We start from the raw sequence: 18,059 nt of genomic DNA, 5'->3' as shown, positions 1-18,059 counted from the left end.
AGAATTTTTGCAAGCCACTAGTAATGTGCACTACATGTGCCAGGGCCTGTAAGTCAAATGCTACTAGTGGGCCTGCAGCACTGATTGTGCCACCCACATAAGTAGCCCTTAAAAGGTATCTCAGGCCTGCCACTGCAGTGTCTGCGCGCAGTTTTAAACTGCCATGTCGACTGGGCAAGTGCACTCACTTGCCAGGCCCTAACCTTCCATTTTATTACATGTTAGTCACCCCTAAGGTAAGCCCAAGGTACCCCTGTGGGCAGGGTGCAGTGTATGTGAAAGGTAGGACATGCCCTGGTGTGTGGGGCATGTCCTGATAGTGAAATACTGCCAATTTCGATTTTCACTATTGCAAGGCTATCTGTTACCATAGGATAGATTGTGGAGTTTGCTTACAACAACTTGTAAGCTTAACTACCCCTGGGAACAAGGTAGGAAAATAAAGTTTAGTATGCCTGAACTCCGAATGTTAAATTTCATCTTTTAGTAAAAGTAATTTTTACATTCTGTTTGAAAATACCACTTTTAGATAGTAAGTATTTTCTTGCTTACCCATCCCGTGTGCCTCTGCGAGGATGTGTATTGACTGTCTGGCTTTGGAGTGACAGGGGCTGGGGATGTGCAGTGGCTCCAGAGAGTCTGGATGAGTCAGGGCTGGGCTGAATAGACCTGGGCTGCATTTAGAGTAGGGGGAGGAGATTTCCTTTCACCCAAATGGGCCTAGTCTGCCTTCCACAATGCTGTCTCCACCTCCTGCCAGCAATCTGCACCAGAGAGGACAGAACAGGTTTTGCTGTATACGTTTGGGGCCCAGACCCTAGAACTTTAGATTATCCCTGGAATTCAGGAGGACCCTTTGCCAAGGAGAAGAGCTGGAGAGACTGAGGAGAAGTACTGCCCCTTTGCTGTGTGCTGTGTGGGGTTGGCCTGCAGTTGCAGTTTCTGCCAAGGAAAGGAGAAGGACTTTGCTATGTGATGTGTCCCCTGCTTGATGGAGATCTCCAAGGGCCTGTGTGTGATGGCCTCCTGTTCTGAAGTCTTCACCCCCAGCTCCCCTGAACTCTGCTTCTGTGAGTTCTGACCTGCCAAGAGGTGCCTTTGCCAGTTTTTTTACCTCTGGAGGTTGTTGCTGCTGTTTGGGAACTGGAAGAAAGAAGAAACTTGAAGAACTGCAAAAATTGACGCATTGCTCTTCTTGCGGCTGTTTTTCCGACGCATCTCCATGACACAAAAATAATTTTTATGCATCGCTGTGCTTCTGCAAAAACCGATGCAGCGCTTGTCAATGCTGCAAGAATCAACGCATCGAGGGATCGTGGCTGAAGAAAAGCGCCGCTGTTTTATGGTATAGATGATCGATTTAGGATTAGTTGTATTGATTATGCACTGGACCTGTTGAGTGAAGGCTCTACTATTCCTATGCCTGTAACATGACCTCGCATGGAGATTTGATGGTGGAATTACTAGAGGCTATATTGCAAGGTGTATAGGGGGATCGATAATTCAGAGAGTATGTCATCAGGTATCAGTGGGCATGGCTATACTAGGAAAGCTGTCCAGTTGGAGGTTTTACGTAAGTGTTGATTGCTGACTGTAATGTGCTTGCATGATCTCAAATGTTAATAAACATATTTAAAAAAAAAAAAAAAAAAAATGAATGTGACACAACCCAGACAGAAAATCATGGTAAATTTGATTGTTGAACTTAGAATACATGTTTACTCCGAGCCTAATTGAAAAATCCTAAACAGGAAAAATTTGAACTTCTTTACACACTCCGAAACAGCCAAAGAGGGGGTGGTGGGGTGCATGAAGAGATTCAGGCCGCACAAGAGACACAACCAATAAACCGTGAGCCCTACATAAACCCACACAAGAATAAGCATTAGTAGCAGTGGTGTTGATTTGTGAAAGGCAGACGTTGAGTGCCCGACCCTCAGAATAGCTCTCTGTAAAGGCACAGTGGTTTGGAGGAGGAAATCACAGTAGTGATGCAGCAGAAGCAGTGTAAATTTTATAACCATATACAATATCACAAATTCATTTATACTGAATCTTTATAACCATGTGTTCGGGCCCATAAGAACACAACAATGACTTACGATTAACAGGTCCTCCAATGGACCTATAAGTAGAGCTAATAGGGACTTGATAATGAAAAGACGGATAATATTCCCTTCATGAGGACCTATAATGAAGAAAATACCTAACTAACAATCATAGTCACAAATTGCAATATGTCAAAACTAACCAATAAATGACAGACTGATAACTTATCAAGTCCCTTTTATTTAATACTTCAGAATATGATGAGTCAATTCACGAATGCAATAGGAAAACATTATAAGAATCTTCATTAAATCATTGTTAGAGGTAAATTTACAAGTAAGTGAGATACAGCTTATAATGAATTTCTCACAAAATCAATTACAGGCATGAGTGGAGAGATGAAGAGACAAAAGAAAAATAGTTAATTGCAAATGTCAATATGCAATTCAATTTTCATACGAACCTAGGAAACTAATGCACAACGTGCAATAGTTCAGAAGAGCTAAACCCTTAGGCCGAAAAGGTATAGCTTAAGGCAACATCAACAGCTGATGAAGTGCAAAGTAATCAAGACAGCCTCAGTCAGGTTTGCAAGATGGTAGCCAGCCAGAGAAGCACAGAGAAAATAGTAGCAAGGTTCTCCTCTCATAGAAAAAGCTACCACCCAAAATCTTTCTTGCAGAAATAATGAAATCCAAAATGTCAAATGTCTCAGCCCTCTAAAGTATCATTTCCATTGTCTTCACGATCTTATTGGCTTTCAAAATAAGGTGATCACTATCCCATCCAGTTAATCCAAGACCCTTAGAAGCAGACCATTGTTAACATGAAAGACGTCATCTTTATTTGTTGTGTTTTTTCCCAACATTGAAAATATTTTCTGGATTCGTATTTTGGGGATGCGTTTTTTTAGGGCACACAGATTATTATGCACAATAAAGTGCTAAAAAACATGGCAAAGCCAATCAGTGTTTTTTTTCTTTAAATACGGGTTGAACTTTGAAATAAGCTTTATCGAATAGATTTTGGAATGTTTGCGGAGATGGCGACTCTTGTAAGACTATATATAGATTTGTAGAGGATAACAAGAATAGAAGAAAGTAAACTTCAGAAAGTAGGAACCCGTTTTTAAATAATATTTACAAAAAGTATATTTGTGAAAAATTCTAATTGTTTGTTATTTTTGAAAAAATGTATAACAGGCAAGTAAATAAGACTTGTTGTAGGTTAAGGTTAAAAGTGTAGAATGTGTGCAATATTCTCTAGGTAGTCTGAAGCCACCATCAACAAAAAATGTTCAATAGTCTTTCAGACATTTCTTTTGATCTTTTAGAAGTACGTGGGTTTAGACTACCAGATGATTGCGCTATTCTCATTTCTTGGAAACTTTGCTCCTTCTTCAAAATTTCCCCAAAATTATAAAACTTTGGGTGTGGATTGCCAATTGATTTATTGAAGGAGTTGTGACATCCCTCTATGGCATTATTGGTCTTTGCTCCACCTTCTAAGCAGGCCATGTAACAGGTCTAATATTTGATAGGAAACCTTGGACTCCTCCTGTGACCTGATCTGCTTAGATGGCAGTAATTTAGAATAGGCATAATTTATTTTCATTTGTGACAAAATACTCAGTTTCTGTAATTGTTGTGTAGTATTCATCTACACAGTCAGGTGGAACAAAACACAATGCAGTTAGTTTGTTTTAACTCAAATTGAAGTTTACTGTCAGATATGTAATCCTCAATTAAGGATGTTTTTTAAGTTACCGCCAATATGCCTGATAAAAGTGAAAAAAACATCCTCTAATTTGTGTTTCTGGATAGGTTTTACTAATAGTATTGCTCACTGATAATTCAAAGTCAATTATTACTTGTCTCTGACTTTTGTTTTCAGTTTTAGATTTTATAACTGATAACAGTTCTGTATAAGTTGAGGATTGCTTATCTGGGAGTAAACTGTAGATTAAGGGAACTACTGTGTTGTTAATATATGCATGAATAGTGTATATTTGTGAAAATGGATGGGGTGTGGATTTAAATGTTCCATCCATCATCCAAATATCCTTATGTATTAATTTTATAAGGTTACGGGGTGTGCTAAATATTAGGATTAGTTTTTGAGGGTTCGTACAATAGAAAGGATTCTTTAAGTACAGTGACTGTTAATTGTGGAGGGATATGAATATCTGCAAAGGTTTGGGGAGTGACCCTTTGGGGGTTACTTGCCTGTTTTTGACGCTGGATAATTTGACATATGTTGGGTATTGTAGGCATAAAACTAGCTATATGCATAGGAATATGCTGTGATACCTCCCTCAATACTGCGCCACGGGGGTCATTGAAGGTGGATGCAAGCTCTTTTCTTTAATTAATATTTTCCCTAACCTCAATCTCAATTGCAGAGACAGAGTGGTTATGTTCTGTTTTTTTTCTCCACAATGTTCTCCAGAGTAAGCACTCTTCCTTTGCAATGGGATGAGTAATATTGTACGCACCTCCAATGATTCCTGGGCTCAGATGGTCTATCCTTACAGTAAAGGTGGCCTGCGTGTTTCAGTAGTCGATTTCCCTTCATAGATGTTTTGTACTTTGCTTCTTTGTCTGTTCCATAGTGAAAAATTCAGAAAAAGAGAGGAGAATAAGTTTAGAAAAGTGTATTATTTAGAATAACAATGTTTATCCTGTTGAGAGACAGTGGTATAGTTTTTTCCCTTTACAAAACTTTATTTAGATTTTTGGAACAAAGGGGCTCATTACGATGGCGGACGGACTTGAGTCCGCCCATCATCGTCATGGGAATAGGGACCAGTCCCGACCATGGAATTACAATGCGACCGCCAGGGTGGAGGTCGCATTGGACATGTTCATTTGCGGCAGGTGCTGCAGGCTGCAGCACCCACCGCAATGGTAAACATGAAGGTCTTGCATTTTCCTGCACTACGTTACAGGCACCATGCGGTGCCTGCCACATGGTGCAGGGAAATGGTACCCCCCCCCAGTGCACCCACACCTCCTGCCAATACAAGGGGGGCCCGCAACAGGCCCCCATAGTCAATCTCCACCAGCCTGTGAATGGCGGTTGAACCACCATCCACCGCTGGCGGAGATGAAGCATCCTAATATGGCGGACGTTCTGGGTATGCTTTCCGGGTCCGACAGGCAATCGGAACGATTGCTGTGGCGGGCCCGTGGGGGAAGGAATACCCGTCCGCCAGCAAACCGCCTGCCATCATATTATGGCAGGCGGAGAATGGCTGCAATTTGGCATTGAGATTAACCGCTATCATATTGAGCCCCAAAGTTAGTTTTGCTGTAAAGAGGAATAAATTCAAAAGCTGCAAAAAGGGGGAGTGGCCAACCGTCATGGCCGCGAAGAAGTGATCTTGCTCAGCTCCCGCATCGGAGTCCTGCCCGAGCTTTTCTGCCGGCATCCAGATCCATGTGGATGACGGAAACTAAGAGAATCTGGAAGGCAAGCAGCCAGTGATCACTTTTGGGGGCTTGAGGCGATTGGGAGACACACCTAATGCAGCACAACTAACCCGGAGCGCGGCCGCGCAATCATCATGGCACCTCTAACCAGGTTAGTGCCGCCCCTGTCCGAGAACTTGTGCCGGGCTGCTGACGGGTGGAACCTGTAGCAGCTTCTCCCCTGGCCCCCGACAACCTGGGGACGGCATCCCGACTCCCAGATAATGGGGGACTCGACGAGGCTCGTGCCCGATGATGAGCGGCCCGGGAGGCGTAGAGTGCACCAGATGCCTGTAAATTGCAGCGGAGGGTGAGGCTGGGCTCCGGTGACGGTGTTGATGGCGGAAGTGCCCTGTGAGCAGCGCGTCCTTCCTCTGAACTGGTGAGAGCGGTCGCCTCCCCCCCCCGCATCGTACTAGTGCCTGGGAACAGATTCTGGGGGGCTGTCTCTCCCCAGCAGGCGTGCCAGCTACCCTCTGCCTGGAGAGTCAATGAGCAATCCCCAGTCTGCGCCCGAAGCATTGAGGGCCTTGGAGGAGCTACCTCACCCCCATGCCTGACCTTAAGATGGCACCAAAGGCCCTGGGCCTCTAGCACTTGAGGAGCACACTAATTCACTCACGGCCGCACAGCTACTTGGGCATTACACAATCAAGGGGCTACGAAGCACCAGGAGGCACGTAAAGTGCAAGACGGGGCAACTGAACACGGGGGGTCTCCCGGCTGGCCACAGGACAACGCGACCCGCCGCTCCAAAACATCTCAAGCTTGCATGTCACGGTGAAAGGCAGGGTCCGGTGCTGACCTTATGCCTCCCAAAAAAGTGCATCCCAACAAGGTCTCCGGCTACTTTAGGTCCACCAACGCGGGGTCGACCCAGACCCAGAGCGCAGTCAGGCAGCGGGAGGAATGGCGCTCACTCACAAGGATCTCCTGGCGACGCTTCAGGACTTTAAGAAAGAGCTGCGCGACAACATTAAGGCGGACATCAACGCCTCTTTTGCTGCCTTCAAGTCGGGGATGGGTGCCAAACTTAGCGAGCTGCGGGCAGATGTGGATTCTGTGGGGACCTGCACCCTCGAGGCAAAGTGCCATGACCTTGAAGATCGCCTCCAGCCGCTTGAAGGTTCAGAGGTGCTTGCGGCGCAGCTGAACTCCGCGCTTCTCAAATGCGAGGACTTAGAAAATTGCTCACGGAGGGAAAATATCAGGGTTCGCGGCCTGGAGGAAGAGCGTGAGGGAGCAGACTTAGAGCAGTTCATGGTGGGCCTTTTCATTAGCATCATTGGCGAGGACCCTCCAGTAATTCTTCTGGAGCATGTTCTTAGGGTGGGCCCGGCGCAGCAAGGAAAGAACCAATGCCCGAGGGACATCTTGGCCAAGTTTGCCTCCTTCAAAACCAAGGAACTGGTACTCAGTAAAGCCCGAGGACGAGACACGCTAGACTACCATGGAGCTTCTGGTGTGCTCTTTCAGGAAGTCGCCCAGGCCACACTGATGAGACGCCAACAGTTTCGCCTCATTACCTCCGCCCTCCAAGTGCGACGAGTCAAATACAGGTGGACTTATCCCTTTGGTATTGCCTTCTCACTAAACAACAAACAACACCACTTCTCCGAGGTGGAGGGGGCAGCAGCCTTACTGGGGCTGGGCCGCACATCACCGCTCAAAAACTCCTGCACCTCGCGAGGAAGCCGGGGGGCGGTGGACAGACCGAGGTGCCCCCAGAACTTGGCAGAAGGCCATGGGACCGAACAAGAAGACGTCATGAACAGACTGTGCAAACGCTGCTCTCACTCTTCCATCTGCCCTGGAGGGCGGCTCTGCGTTCAACAAACTAAAATCTCCTGAGCTCCTCTTTCGACGCCCCGAAGCCCTCTGGGCTAGGATCTGGTAGGCGCTGGGGTGATGACCCCTCCCACTCTGTGACTTTCGGGGCCTACTAGGATGCAAACACCCGGATACACAGTCGAGGATGGGCGACACTAAAGACTTGTTATAATTCGAGCACCCCTGGAGAAACGATCACCCATGGAACTCTTGCGGGACTCTGGGTGCGGAATTGGTCCTGCCCCGATACCTAGCCAAAGATGCAGTCCTTAGGGATCGCGTTGAGTACTATGATTTTCATGTTTTTTCTTGTTCTTCTTTTGTTCATATTTGTTCTACCCAGGGATGGCAGAGTGGGGGGGTGGGGTAGGGGTGTGGGGGATGTGGGGGTATAGGGGTCTCTAACTACCACTTGGCTGGCTCCGGGGGTGGCTATGGGGGTTAATCTATTTTCGTGGAACGTCAGGGGCCTGACCTCCCCTAACAAACGGCACTTCTCTGGAAGTACCTGGGGGACCAGGTTCCGCAGGTAGTGGCGATTCAAGAATCCCATCTCAAGAAGGGAGAAGAGCTCAGGCTAAAACAGACATTTCCCACTGATATTCCAGGCCAATAGTCCTAAAAAACAAAATGGCGTAGCCCTTCTGTTCATTACTCTGCACATTTCGTCCACGAGGCCACGCAGAAAGATAGGGAGGGCAGATTCATCATGGTCAAGGGGTCGTTCATGGGCAGGACCTGCACACTAGCCTCAATATACGCCCCCAATGCAGGACAGGCGGACTTCATCTCCCACTTTTGAGATTCCCAAGCAGGGTTTGCGGCTGGGGACATAATTGTCATGGGGGATTTTAACCATATCTGGGACCCGCAGGTAGACACCACACACTCACACAGGGCAGGAGGAGGGGTGTTTCCTAACTCACTCAAGCAATCAATCCACCAACTGGGTCTAATTGACATATGGAGATCCCTCAACCCTACCATGAGGGATTTCTCTTTCTTTTCGATTCAAGAATCGACCATATTTTTCTCAGCCAGTCGCTTGTGCACTCAGTCACAACTTCCCTTTTCCTCCCTATGGCTATTTCAGATCATGCAACTCTGACCTGTCTGCTAAACTGGCCAGCCCCTAGATCCAAACTATCAAGATGGTACTTCCCAGAGGTACTATGTAGGGATAGATTGCAACGAGATGATCTCCGAAAAGCAATCAGGGACTTCTTCCTTCTCAATGATCCTGGGCATACGTCCCCGATGCATAATTGGGATGCATTTAAGGCACATATCAGGGGGTCACGGCATCTCCCTAGCCACCTCCCTCAGACGGCTCCAGACTAAGGAGAGGATAGATTTGGAGCAGGAGTTGTTGGAGGCGGAAAGGACCCACAAGGATACCTCCTCTGCTCCTTAATTCCGAAAAGTCATGGCCCTTCAGGGGAAATTCAACGCTATCTACACTAACAAAGCAAAGAAGACTTGAGGAAGGGAAAGCCGGGGCCTTTCGTGAGTTTTATCACACACTATATCAGGCGGCTTCACTCGGAGACTGATAAAATACAGTACCTAGACACTCTTGACCTCCCGCAGGTCCCAGCATCCGCCAACGATACCTTCGGAGGGGCGATCAGTATGGATGAGGTGCAGGCTGCTATAGACTCCCTAAAACGTCATAAAGCACCAGGCCCCGACGGGTTCACGGCGCAGTTTTATCACACTTTCGAAGCCGATTTGACCCCTCACCTCACTGAGTTGTTCAATGCTATCGCATCTCATCAGGCTGTGTCGCCGACAATCAGAGTTTCCCTGATCTCCATCATCCTAAAACCGGGAATTAATTAATTTAATTTGGACGCAAAACTCTACTCCAAAATACTGGCCACTAGGCTCGAGAACATCCTCCCTGACCTCATACATACAGATCAGTCTGGGTTCATTAAAGGGCACCGGAACCATGACAACCTCTGAAGAATATTTCACCTTATAGACAAAGCCCAAAAGAAACGCCTCCCGGCCGCTTTATTATCACTCGATGCAGAGAAGGCCTTTGACCAGGTCGATTGGGCTTACCTAAGGCTCTCTCTGCGTCGATTTGGGTTCTGTGAGGCTTTCATAGGGATGATACCAGCTAATTTTAGGGCCCCTAGATCTAGGGTCCTGGTCAACGGGGAGGCCTCTGATTTTTTTAACTAAGCTAGAGGGACTAGACCTGGCTGTCCTCTGTCCCCGATGCTTTTTGCCCTTAGCATCGAACCTTTTGCAGCGAGGGTGCGGGCAAATCAGAAGATCACTGGGATCATATTTGGGACCGATGATCACAAAATAGCCCTATTTGCGAACGATGTCCTGTTGCCGCTCACCAACCCCCTCCCTCTCTGAAATTGGCCAGGAACTGGAGCACTTCGAAATTGTGTCCAGGTTCAAGGTCAATCCCTTTAAATCTTTCATTCTAAATCTTACCCTGCCGCCAGAGACTCAGAGGCTACTAGCAGAAGTGTCTCCTTTCCAGTGGGCACGCAAAGCCATCACATACCTAGGTGTCCAAATCACCCCCAATCTCAGTGACCTATATAATGCCAACTTTCCTCCCCTGCTTAGTAAACTTGTCGCTGATTTAAAAAAACGGACTGCGGCCTATATATCCTGGATTGGCAGGATAAATACGACCAAGATGAATGTATCACCCCGTCTCCTTTATCTCTTCCAGGGGCTCCTCATCCAGCCTGATAAGGGTCTTTTTACTGAATTAAAAACCATCCTTCTCAAGTTCATCTGGCAGGGTCAACGAGCTCGGCTCTCCTACCACCTGTTGACGAGGCCGCACACTAAAGGGGGTCTTGCCCTTCCGGAATTTTTAACTTACTACAGGGCTGCACAACTACGGGTACCGAGTGAGTGGTCCCTTAGAGAATCAGAGAAGTTATAGCTCCACATCGATAGACAGGTGACGGAGAGAACGATTTGGGATTTACCCTGGAGACAGAAATCAGACAGGTCCGCCAACGCCTACCTCAGTGTTCCTACGTCCACAAGACTCCAAGTGTGGGATACGGTGACCAAAAAACTACCCCTGACCACGTTCCCGTCCCCTTATACCCCCATCCACTTTAGTGCGGCCTTTCCTCCGGCTCTCCACCAAGGGCCTTTCGACCTATGGAAAGAAGGCGGCTGCATCAAGATATCGGACCTTTTCCATCGGGACAAAATACGCACCTTCGCCGACTGCATGCCCCAATACCACCTACCGCGCACTGAGCACTATCATTACACGAAGCTGGTGCATTAGGAACAACAACCCCAGTACCGTCAAAATGTCTTAGGTCTGGCACAACGGGGAGGGGGTTTATCTCCTTTCTTTACAACCTACTACTTACTCTACCGCCACACCGCACACAACATCACAGAATGTTCTGGGAGGGCATGTTGCAAGAGCCACCCTCGGACAAACAATGGGACTCCCAGTACAAAGATATAGCGAAGTTTAACAGGTCTATGTGTTCAAGGGAAGCCCACTATAAAACATTATATGATTGGTATCTCCACCCACACAAATTGCACTCCATCTTCCCTGACACTTCTTACCGGTGCTGGCGAGGGTGTGGCCTCCTGGGGGATTTCAAACACATCTGGTGGGACTGCCCGGTCATACAGACCTTTTGGAAGGAGATTCTCTCCCAAATTAAGCTCATACTAGGGTATCCCATTGGCGATTCTAATGAGCATGTCCTACTAGGAGTCCGTGATCCCCTACTTAAGTACCAGACGCACGGAGATAGATCCATCATGTGGTTATGTCTGGGTGCAGCAAAGACGGCATTAGCCGCAGCCTGGAAGAAGTCTGAGGCTCCCTCGCTCACTCAGTGGCATGCCTGCCTGTGGCGCGCACTGGCGCTAGTACGCCTTTCAGGAATAGCTGACGATTTTCACAAGGGCTTCGAATATATTTGGGGCCCCCTAGTCAGTTACCTCTCCGAGGGTCTCCCCCTGTTTGCCTGCAGCCCGAGATTAAGAGCCTTACATCTCTTTTTGATTTAGTCATGACCCGTCTTCTCTCTAGGTTGAGATCGCAGGTGTGTTGCCCTGTTTATGGTTCCCCCTGTGCGGGCTGTGGGGGGTTCCTGCTGGGGTCTGGCTCCCCCCTTTTTTTGCTTCTCCCCCCCCCCCCCCCCCATCAGATCCTGCCATTGCCTCATGAGCCTCCCTGGGTAAGGTTGTTGATAGTTCTTATTTCGTTCTTGGTTTGAGTTTCTTTCTTTTCTTTCTTATATTGCGGAATACAGCCATTTCTTACCCATTTGGGTTTCAATTGTTCATCTTTCAATGCGCTCATCACGCTTGAAGCTCCACAGAGGGTTTGGGCTTATACTGTATGGTAGATGGTGGGGTCACCCACCACAATAGTGCATGCCCTCCTCTTTGATTTCAGATTCAGGAGCTGTTCACTGTGTAATGTGAAACTGTGTGCGTACTCTAACTAACCAAGGACTTGTATCGGCACCTGTAAAGAAAGTAAGCTTGAACGCACTATGGTCTTTTGTTTTCATGCAATGTTTGTAATCTGTGAAATACCATTCAATAAACAGATTTTGACATAAAAGCTGCAAAAAATATGGATTACTTGTTATTTGTTACATTTTGAAGTACTGCTTTAAAAAAATGGTTCTACCTTTCTGTTAGAAGAAAAACAGGGATGTTTTACGTTACTTTGAAAGTACTCACCTTTGCAAGATTTCTTTCAAGTTTTTGCCTGGTTTTGGGAAGTTGTTTTTGTTGTTTTCTTTCTGGTATTATTATCCGCTCTTCTTTTTGAACCTCTAAAAAATAAAGTGTACTGTTACATTTTTGGATTGAAATTGTGTTTTTAACATCAGCCAAAAAAGATAGGTATAGCATTATTTTTGTTGTTCGAGTTAGTTTTGTATTTGCTCAACTATCAGTGTCCATCATATTACTGGCTGCAAACACAGTTTGAATTTAGAACAGCGTTTTATATTTAATTAATTGTCCAGAAGTTTCAGTGCTGGAAGTGCCTTTTGGATTTCGAATAGATTATTTGCAATTCTATACTGTGAATCACATTCTTTGCTGCAAATCCTCTTCGTAGTTTGAATAGCTTTTTGACTCACATTCACTGTTAATTATATTCTTTTCTGCAATTGTAGTTTGGAGTTAAAATAGTTTTTGGAACTCTTTAACTGGCATTACGTTTCGTTGTTGCAAACAACCTTTTTTTTTTTAGACAAAACTTTGTTGTGGATGTTTAAATTAGGTTTGTATTGTTGAAAAGAAGAAACATTTTCAAACCAGGAAAAGTTAATGGTTTTATTGTGTTTTCAGATAAGTCAAAGTTATGCTTTCATGGGTTTTCACAAAATTAATTTTGCATTGCTGTTTTCAAAAACGAACTGCTGTTTACCAGTTAATTAAAAATACTGACTTTTTACTCCTTTTGCTATTTCTCACCTTGGGAAGTTGTCTTTCAATTATTCTTTTGTATTTGGATATTCTTATTGTTGTCTTTTTGTAGACTTTGTTGTCTTGATTTTCTTGCTTTCAAATGGCTTGTTGGTATCTTTAAAAGAAAAAGTGGAAATGTTTCCATTGACAATGTGTTTAACTTAGTAGCATAAAAACTGTTTTTGGTTTATTTATTTTTTTTAGTGTTCATTTTTTTGTAGGAACCCCTTTCCTTTGTCCATCACATTTCATGTTGCAAAATCTGTTTGGAGTTAGGTCAGTTATTTGGCTTACCAACACTGTCCAGCACTTTCCCTGTTGCAAACACCCTTTGGAGTTAGAATAGTTTTTGGGCCTGAGACACTGTCCAGAACTTTCCCTGCTGCATGCACCCTTTGGAGTTAGAACAGTTTTGTGGCCTTTGTTCACTGTCCAGTACATTCCCTGCTGCATGAAACCTTTGGAGTTAGAATAGTTTTTTGCTCCTCATACAGTATCCACCACTTTCCCTGCTGCATGCTCCCGTTGAAGTTAGAATAGTGTTTTGGCGGTTGTTCACTGTTCAGCACATTCCTTGCTTCATGCATCTTTGGGAGTTAGAATATTTTTTTGGCACTCATCCAGTAGCCAGCAATTTTCCTGCTGTGAGCACACTTAGGAGTTAGAATACTTTTTGGGCCCTTGATCACTATCCAGCACATTCCCTGCTGCATGCACCCTTTGGAGTTAGAATATTTTTGTGCACTCATCCACTGTCCGCGAGAAAGCAAAAGACACACAATTGATGGACGGAATGCAGAACAAATCAAAACATTCACCCCCAGTCAAGAGATCTGGGTTAAATCCATAATTCTTTTGCTCACCATGCCACCCCAGTTTAGACCCGGCTATATGCAAATCAGTCTTGACCCTGTGCCTCATGGGAACAGTTCAGCCCGAACTGCCAAGCCAGGTCCTCCCTGGACCGGAAACAAGCATCCTAGGACCAGTTTCGGGGTTTCACCCCTCTTCAGCCAGGATAGCTTGATTCCAGTGGCACAGTGAGCCCAGGACTCACGTCTGAGCATACCTGGCGGCACTAACCACAGATGTGCCCGGCTGCCATGATGATTGCGCGGCCGCGCTCCGGGCTAGTTGTGCTGCATTAGGTGTGTCCCCCAATCGCCTCAAGCCCCCAAAAGGGATCACTGGCTGCTTGCCGTCCAGATTCTCTTAGTTTCCGTCATCCACACGGACTGGATGCCGGCAGAAACGCTCGGGCAGTACTCCGATGCGGGAGCTGAGCAAGATCACGTCTTCGCGGCCATGACGGTTGGCCACGCCCCCTTTTTGCAGCTTTTGAATTTATTCCTCTTTACAGCAAAACTAACTTTGGGGCTCAGTATGATAGCGGTTAATCTCACTGCCAAATTGCAGCCATTCTCCGCCTACCATATTATGATGGCAGGCGGTTTGCTGGCGGACGGGTATATCGTCCCCCACGGGCCCGCCACAGCAATCATTCCGATTGCCTGACGGACCCGGAAAACATACCCAGAACGTCCGCCATATTAGGATGCTTCATCTCCGCCAGCGGTGGATGGTGGTTCAACCGCCATTCACAAGCTGGCGGAGATTGACTATGGGGGCCCCCCTTGTATTGGCAGGAGGTGTGGCTGCCCTGGGGGGGGGTACCATTTCCCTGCACCATGTGGCAGGCACCGCATGGCGCCTGTAACGTAGTGCAGGAAAATGCAAGACCTTCATGTTTACCATTGCGGTGGGTGCTGCAGCCTGCAGCACCTGCCGCAAATAAACATATGCAAAAATAATATTTATATATTTATTTAATTTATTTTGTAGTAGGAGTAATTCATTTATTTACTACTATTTTAATTTATTATATACATTTAACATAAAAATTGGACCGAAAGGTTTTGCAAATAAATAATTTTGGCCAATCATTTATCTATTTTATTTTAATAAAAAGTAAATTAAGAATATAGTAATTGCCTTTTCGCCTTGTGTCAGAAATTATTCAAGTTGAAAAAAAGAAGTTGTCAATTTTTTATAGCTGGCATTTTTGAGCAGCGCGTGAGGGGCTATTTTTAATCTATTTTAGCGAGCTCTTGGCTGAATTGAAGACTGTTTTAACTTTAAATATTGTTATACTTGCTATATCTGCACTGTGCACTTTGCACTTTCGCCGGTCCTCGTTCCGACGCGGCTGTCTAGTCGTTTGTTCAGAGGGACGCGGCTCCTCTCCCTAGACTTGCCTCATTTCCGGTGAGAAGCATACTTAAGGCCAATGTGTGCACGGACGCGCAGCAGTTGGTAAGCAGCGTGTGAGGTTCTATTTTTGATCTATTTTAGCGAGCTCTTGGCTGAATTGAAGACTGTTTTAACTTTAAATATTGTTATACTTGCTATACCTGCACAGCGCACTTTGCCCTTTCGCCGGTCCTCGTTCCGATGCGGCTGTCTAGTTGTTAGTTCGGAGGGACGCCGGCTCCTCCCCCTAGACCTGCCTCATTTCCGGTAACAAGCACACTTAAGGGCAATGTGTGCACGGACGCGCAGCGGGTGCGCCGCTGGTGCGCCAAAGGCAAGCCTGTCTGCGCGTGTCCGCATCCGGACCGCGGCCAGCGACAGCCACGCTGCCCTCCACAATACCGGTAATAATTTCTCCCAGACACGTGAACCCTTATTGAAGTTGAGGAAGGAGGCGTGCTCAGCTGGTCATGCGATTGATTTATCGAATGCAGCACCCCCATACATCTGCATAAATTGTAATATGGCCATAGGGTACTCAGAGGGAATTCATAGAAACACCAGAGATACTCCCCCTAACTCGGTGTCAATAAATCAGAAGTTAGATTAAGAGCCTGCCTTATTAATTGCAGATCTCTGATCAAATATGCAGAGGATGTTTGGTTGTCCCTATCGAATAATGACTGGGACATGATGTTCCTAACCGAAATCTGGTTAAAAGAGGAGTCTAAACCAGGTTTAGCATTCGCCATCCCGCCAGGCTTCAAAGTCTGTTGCGCAAACAGATCAGGAAAAAAAAGAGGGGGGTGGGGGTAGCCATCATAGTGAGAGACTCCTGTGAGATCGCTGCTACTGAAATATTGAATCTGGGCATGATTGAAGGACTAAATTTCTGTCTAAAGACTGGACCTACGTCCTCCCTCGCTGGAGTATTAATCTATACACCCCCCAGCTGCCCTCCCTGCCTTACTTTAGATCACTGTAATTTCATCACACAGAATACATTACAATACGCAAACTATATGGCCCTAGGAGATTTTAACCTACACATTTCAGACCCGAATTGTACTTGGGCATCTCAGCTGATGATGTCACTCGAGGGGGTAAATCTCACGCAGCATGTATGATCTCTACTCACAGTGCTGGCAATATTCTCGACCTGGTGTTTTCAAACATTCCATCCTTGGTTGTTATGTCCCCACAACAACTGGTCTGGACAGACCATTTCTTGGTCCCATTTTCATGTAGTAGAGTAATACCACAACGGAGAGGAAAAACATTAAATACACCCAAAAGGAATTGGAAGAAATTGACTCCGAACTCCTTAGGCCCAGTATTGCTGGATAGCCAACCCCAATTGACCTATGACCCTAACCATGATGCTATTGACCTGGCCGAGTGGATCTCCACCATCTTGGACAAACTAGCCCCAGTTAGACTAGGCAGATTCCCCAGAAATACCCCGTCGGCCACATGGTTCACGGAGGAACTTAGAGTGATAAAGAGTAAATGCAAACAGAAAGAACACCTCTGGAGGAAAATATACTGTCCCCATGTAAAAAGGACTTTCAAGGAAGCTTGAAAAGAACTCCACAAAGCTATGAGAGTCGCTAGAAGTGACTACTTTGTGAAGCGAATCAACACTGTGGAAAACTCCTGCAAAGAAATGTTTACGATAGTTAGCTCCTTCACTAAACCAGCAGCACTAGAAAGTAAGATACCATCGTCACCTTCATTGTGTGCAAAACTGTCGGACTTCTTCGAGGAAAAAATTCATAAAGTATACGATGTCTTCACGACGAGAATGGATACTATTGAATCGGAAGATGAGGATAGACATGATGGGGAGGTTTCCTTGTCTGAATTTCACTCCATTTCGCTTCAGGAATCCTTGGTAGAAATTCTGAAAAGCAAATCAGAGTCCCCAGAAGATCCCTGCCCCCCACAAACTGTGGGAAGCACTCGCCCACATTCTTAATCCTACCCTGAACCTTATATGGAACAGCTCACTTACTACTGGCATCTTTCCAGAGGCATGGAAACATGCTATGCTCCTACCACTTTTGAAGAAGCCCAATGCTGATCCAGGTGATCTTAAAAACTATCGCCCGATCTCTCTTCTCCCTGCACCGGCTAAGATGCTGGAAAAATTGGTCCAAAGTCAACTTACCAATTTATTGCCAGCCGCAACATTTTGCATGAAACGCAGTCCGGTTTTCGAGCGGGCATCGGCACTGAGACAGCTCTGCTTAAAGGTGGCAGAGTCTATACTAATGCAGGTGGACTGCGGAGCCTCAGCCATGTTGTTGGACTTGTCTGCCGCCTTTAACACGGTGGACCACCCAATCCTACTGGCTAGGCTTAAGAGGGCGGGAGTGGAGGGGATGGCGCTCGCCTGGATAAAGTCTTATCTCAGCGACCGCACGCAAAGGATCACTCTTTGCCATTTTAAATCGGAAGCCAAACCCCTATGGTGCGGGGTACCACAGGGGTCGGCACTGAGCCCTTTACTTCTTAATACCTATCTGGCCCCACTCTTTTCGCTCATTGCGAAATGGGGAATAAAATCTATCTCCTATGCGGATAACACCCAGCTGGTGTTCTCCTTCAAGGACCAATCGTCAAATTCCTTTGCGAGGTTCAGGGGATGCCTGAGGGATCTATCCAGCTGGATGAACAATAATAAGCTAAAGTTGAATGCAGAGAAAACCAAGTTCCTGTTTTTTGGCAAAGATCCCCCACCAACGGCTGGACTGTGGTGGCCGGAGGAAATGGGTCTCCCCCGTGCCCCTTAACCACGGCGAAAAATCTGGGTGTAAAAATGGGAATCCGACCTGACATTCTCTTTTTTTTAACAAATCTTTTTATTAAATAAAAAAAAAAAAGAATAATTATACAACACAAACCAATACACAAATTAAGTCTTTAAAATATGCAATAATCATTGAATAAGAGAATGGTCAAAAACAAATCATAACAATGGAGCTCATCATACCAGGGGAC

At 46.0% G+C, this 18,059-nt stretch overlaps 1 long non-coding RNA gene across 3 annotated transcripts in view; it reads right to left on the bottom strand.

Annotated features, from left to right (window-relative positions):
- LOC146855267 (uncharacterized) overlaps nt 1–15,278 on the bottom strand; it is a 139,583-nt gene extending 124,305 nt beyond the window's left edge. For all 3 annotated transcript variants that reach the window (XR_014981303.1, XR_014981304.1, XR_014981305.1), the window contains exons 1-3: nt 15,218–15,278; nt 12,813–12,921; nt 12,069–12,163 (exon numbers count right to left, since the gene is read on the bottom strand). This is a non-coding gene — a long non-coding RNA (uncharacterized LOC146855267). The remainder of the gene's footprint in view (nt 1–12,068; nt 12,164–12,812; nt 12,922–15,217) is intronic.
- Nucleotides 15,279–18,059: the final 2,781 nt, after the last annotated feature.

This window comes from Triturus cristatus, chromosome 4_1, assembly GCF_964204655.1.
Source record: "Triturus cristatus chromosome 4_1, aTriCri1.1, whole genome shotgun sequence".
Lineage (NCBI taxonomy): Eukaryota > Metazoa > Chordata > Amphibia > Caudata > Salamandridae > Triturus > Triturus cristatus.
Note: the sequence above shows the minus strand (reverse complement) of the source record. Positions and strands in the feature narration are given on the sequence as shown.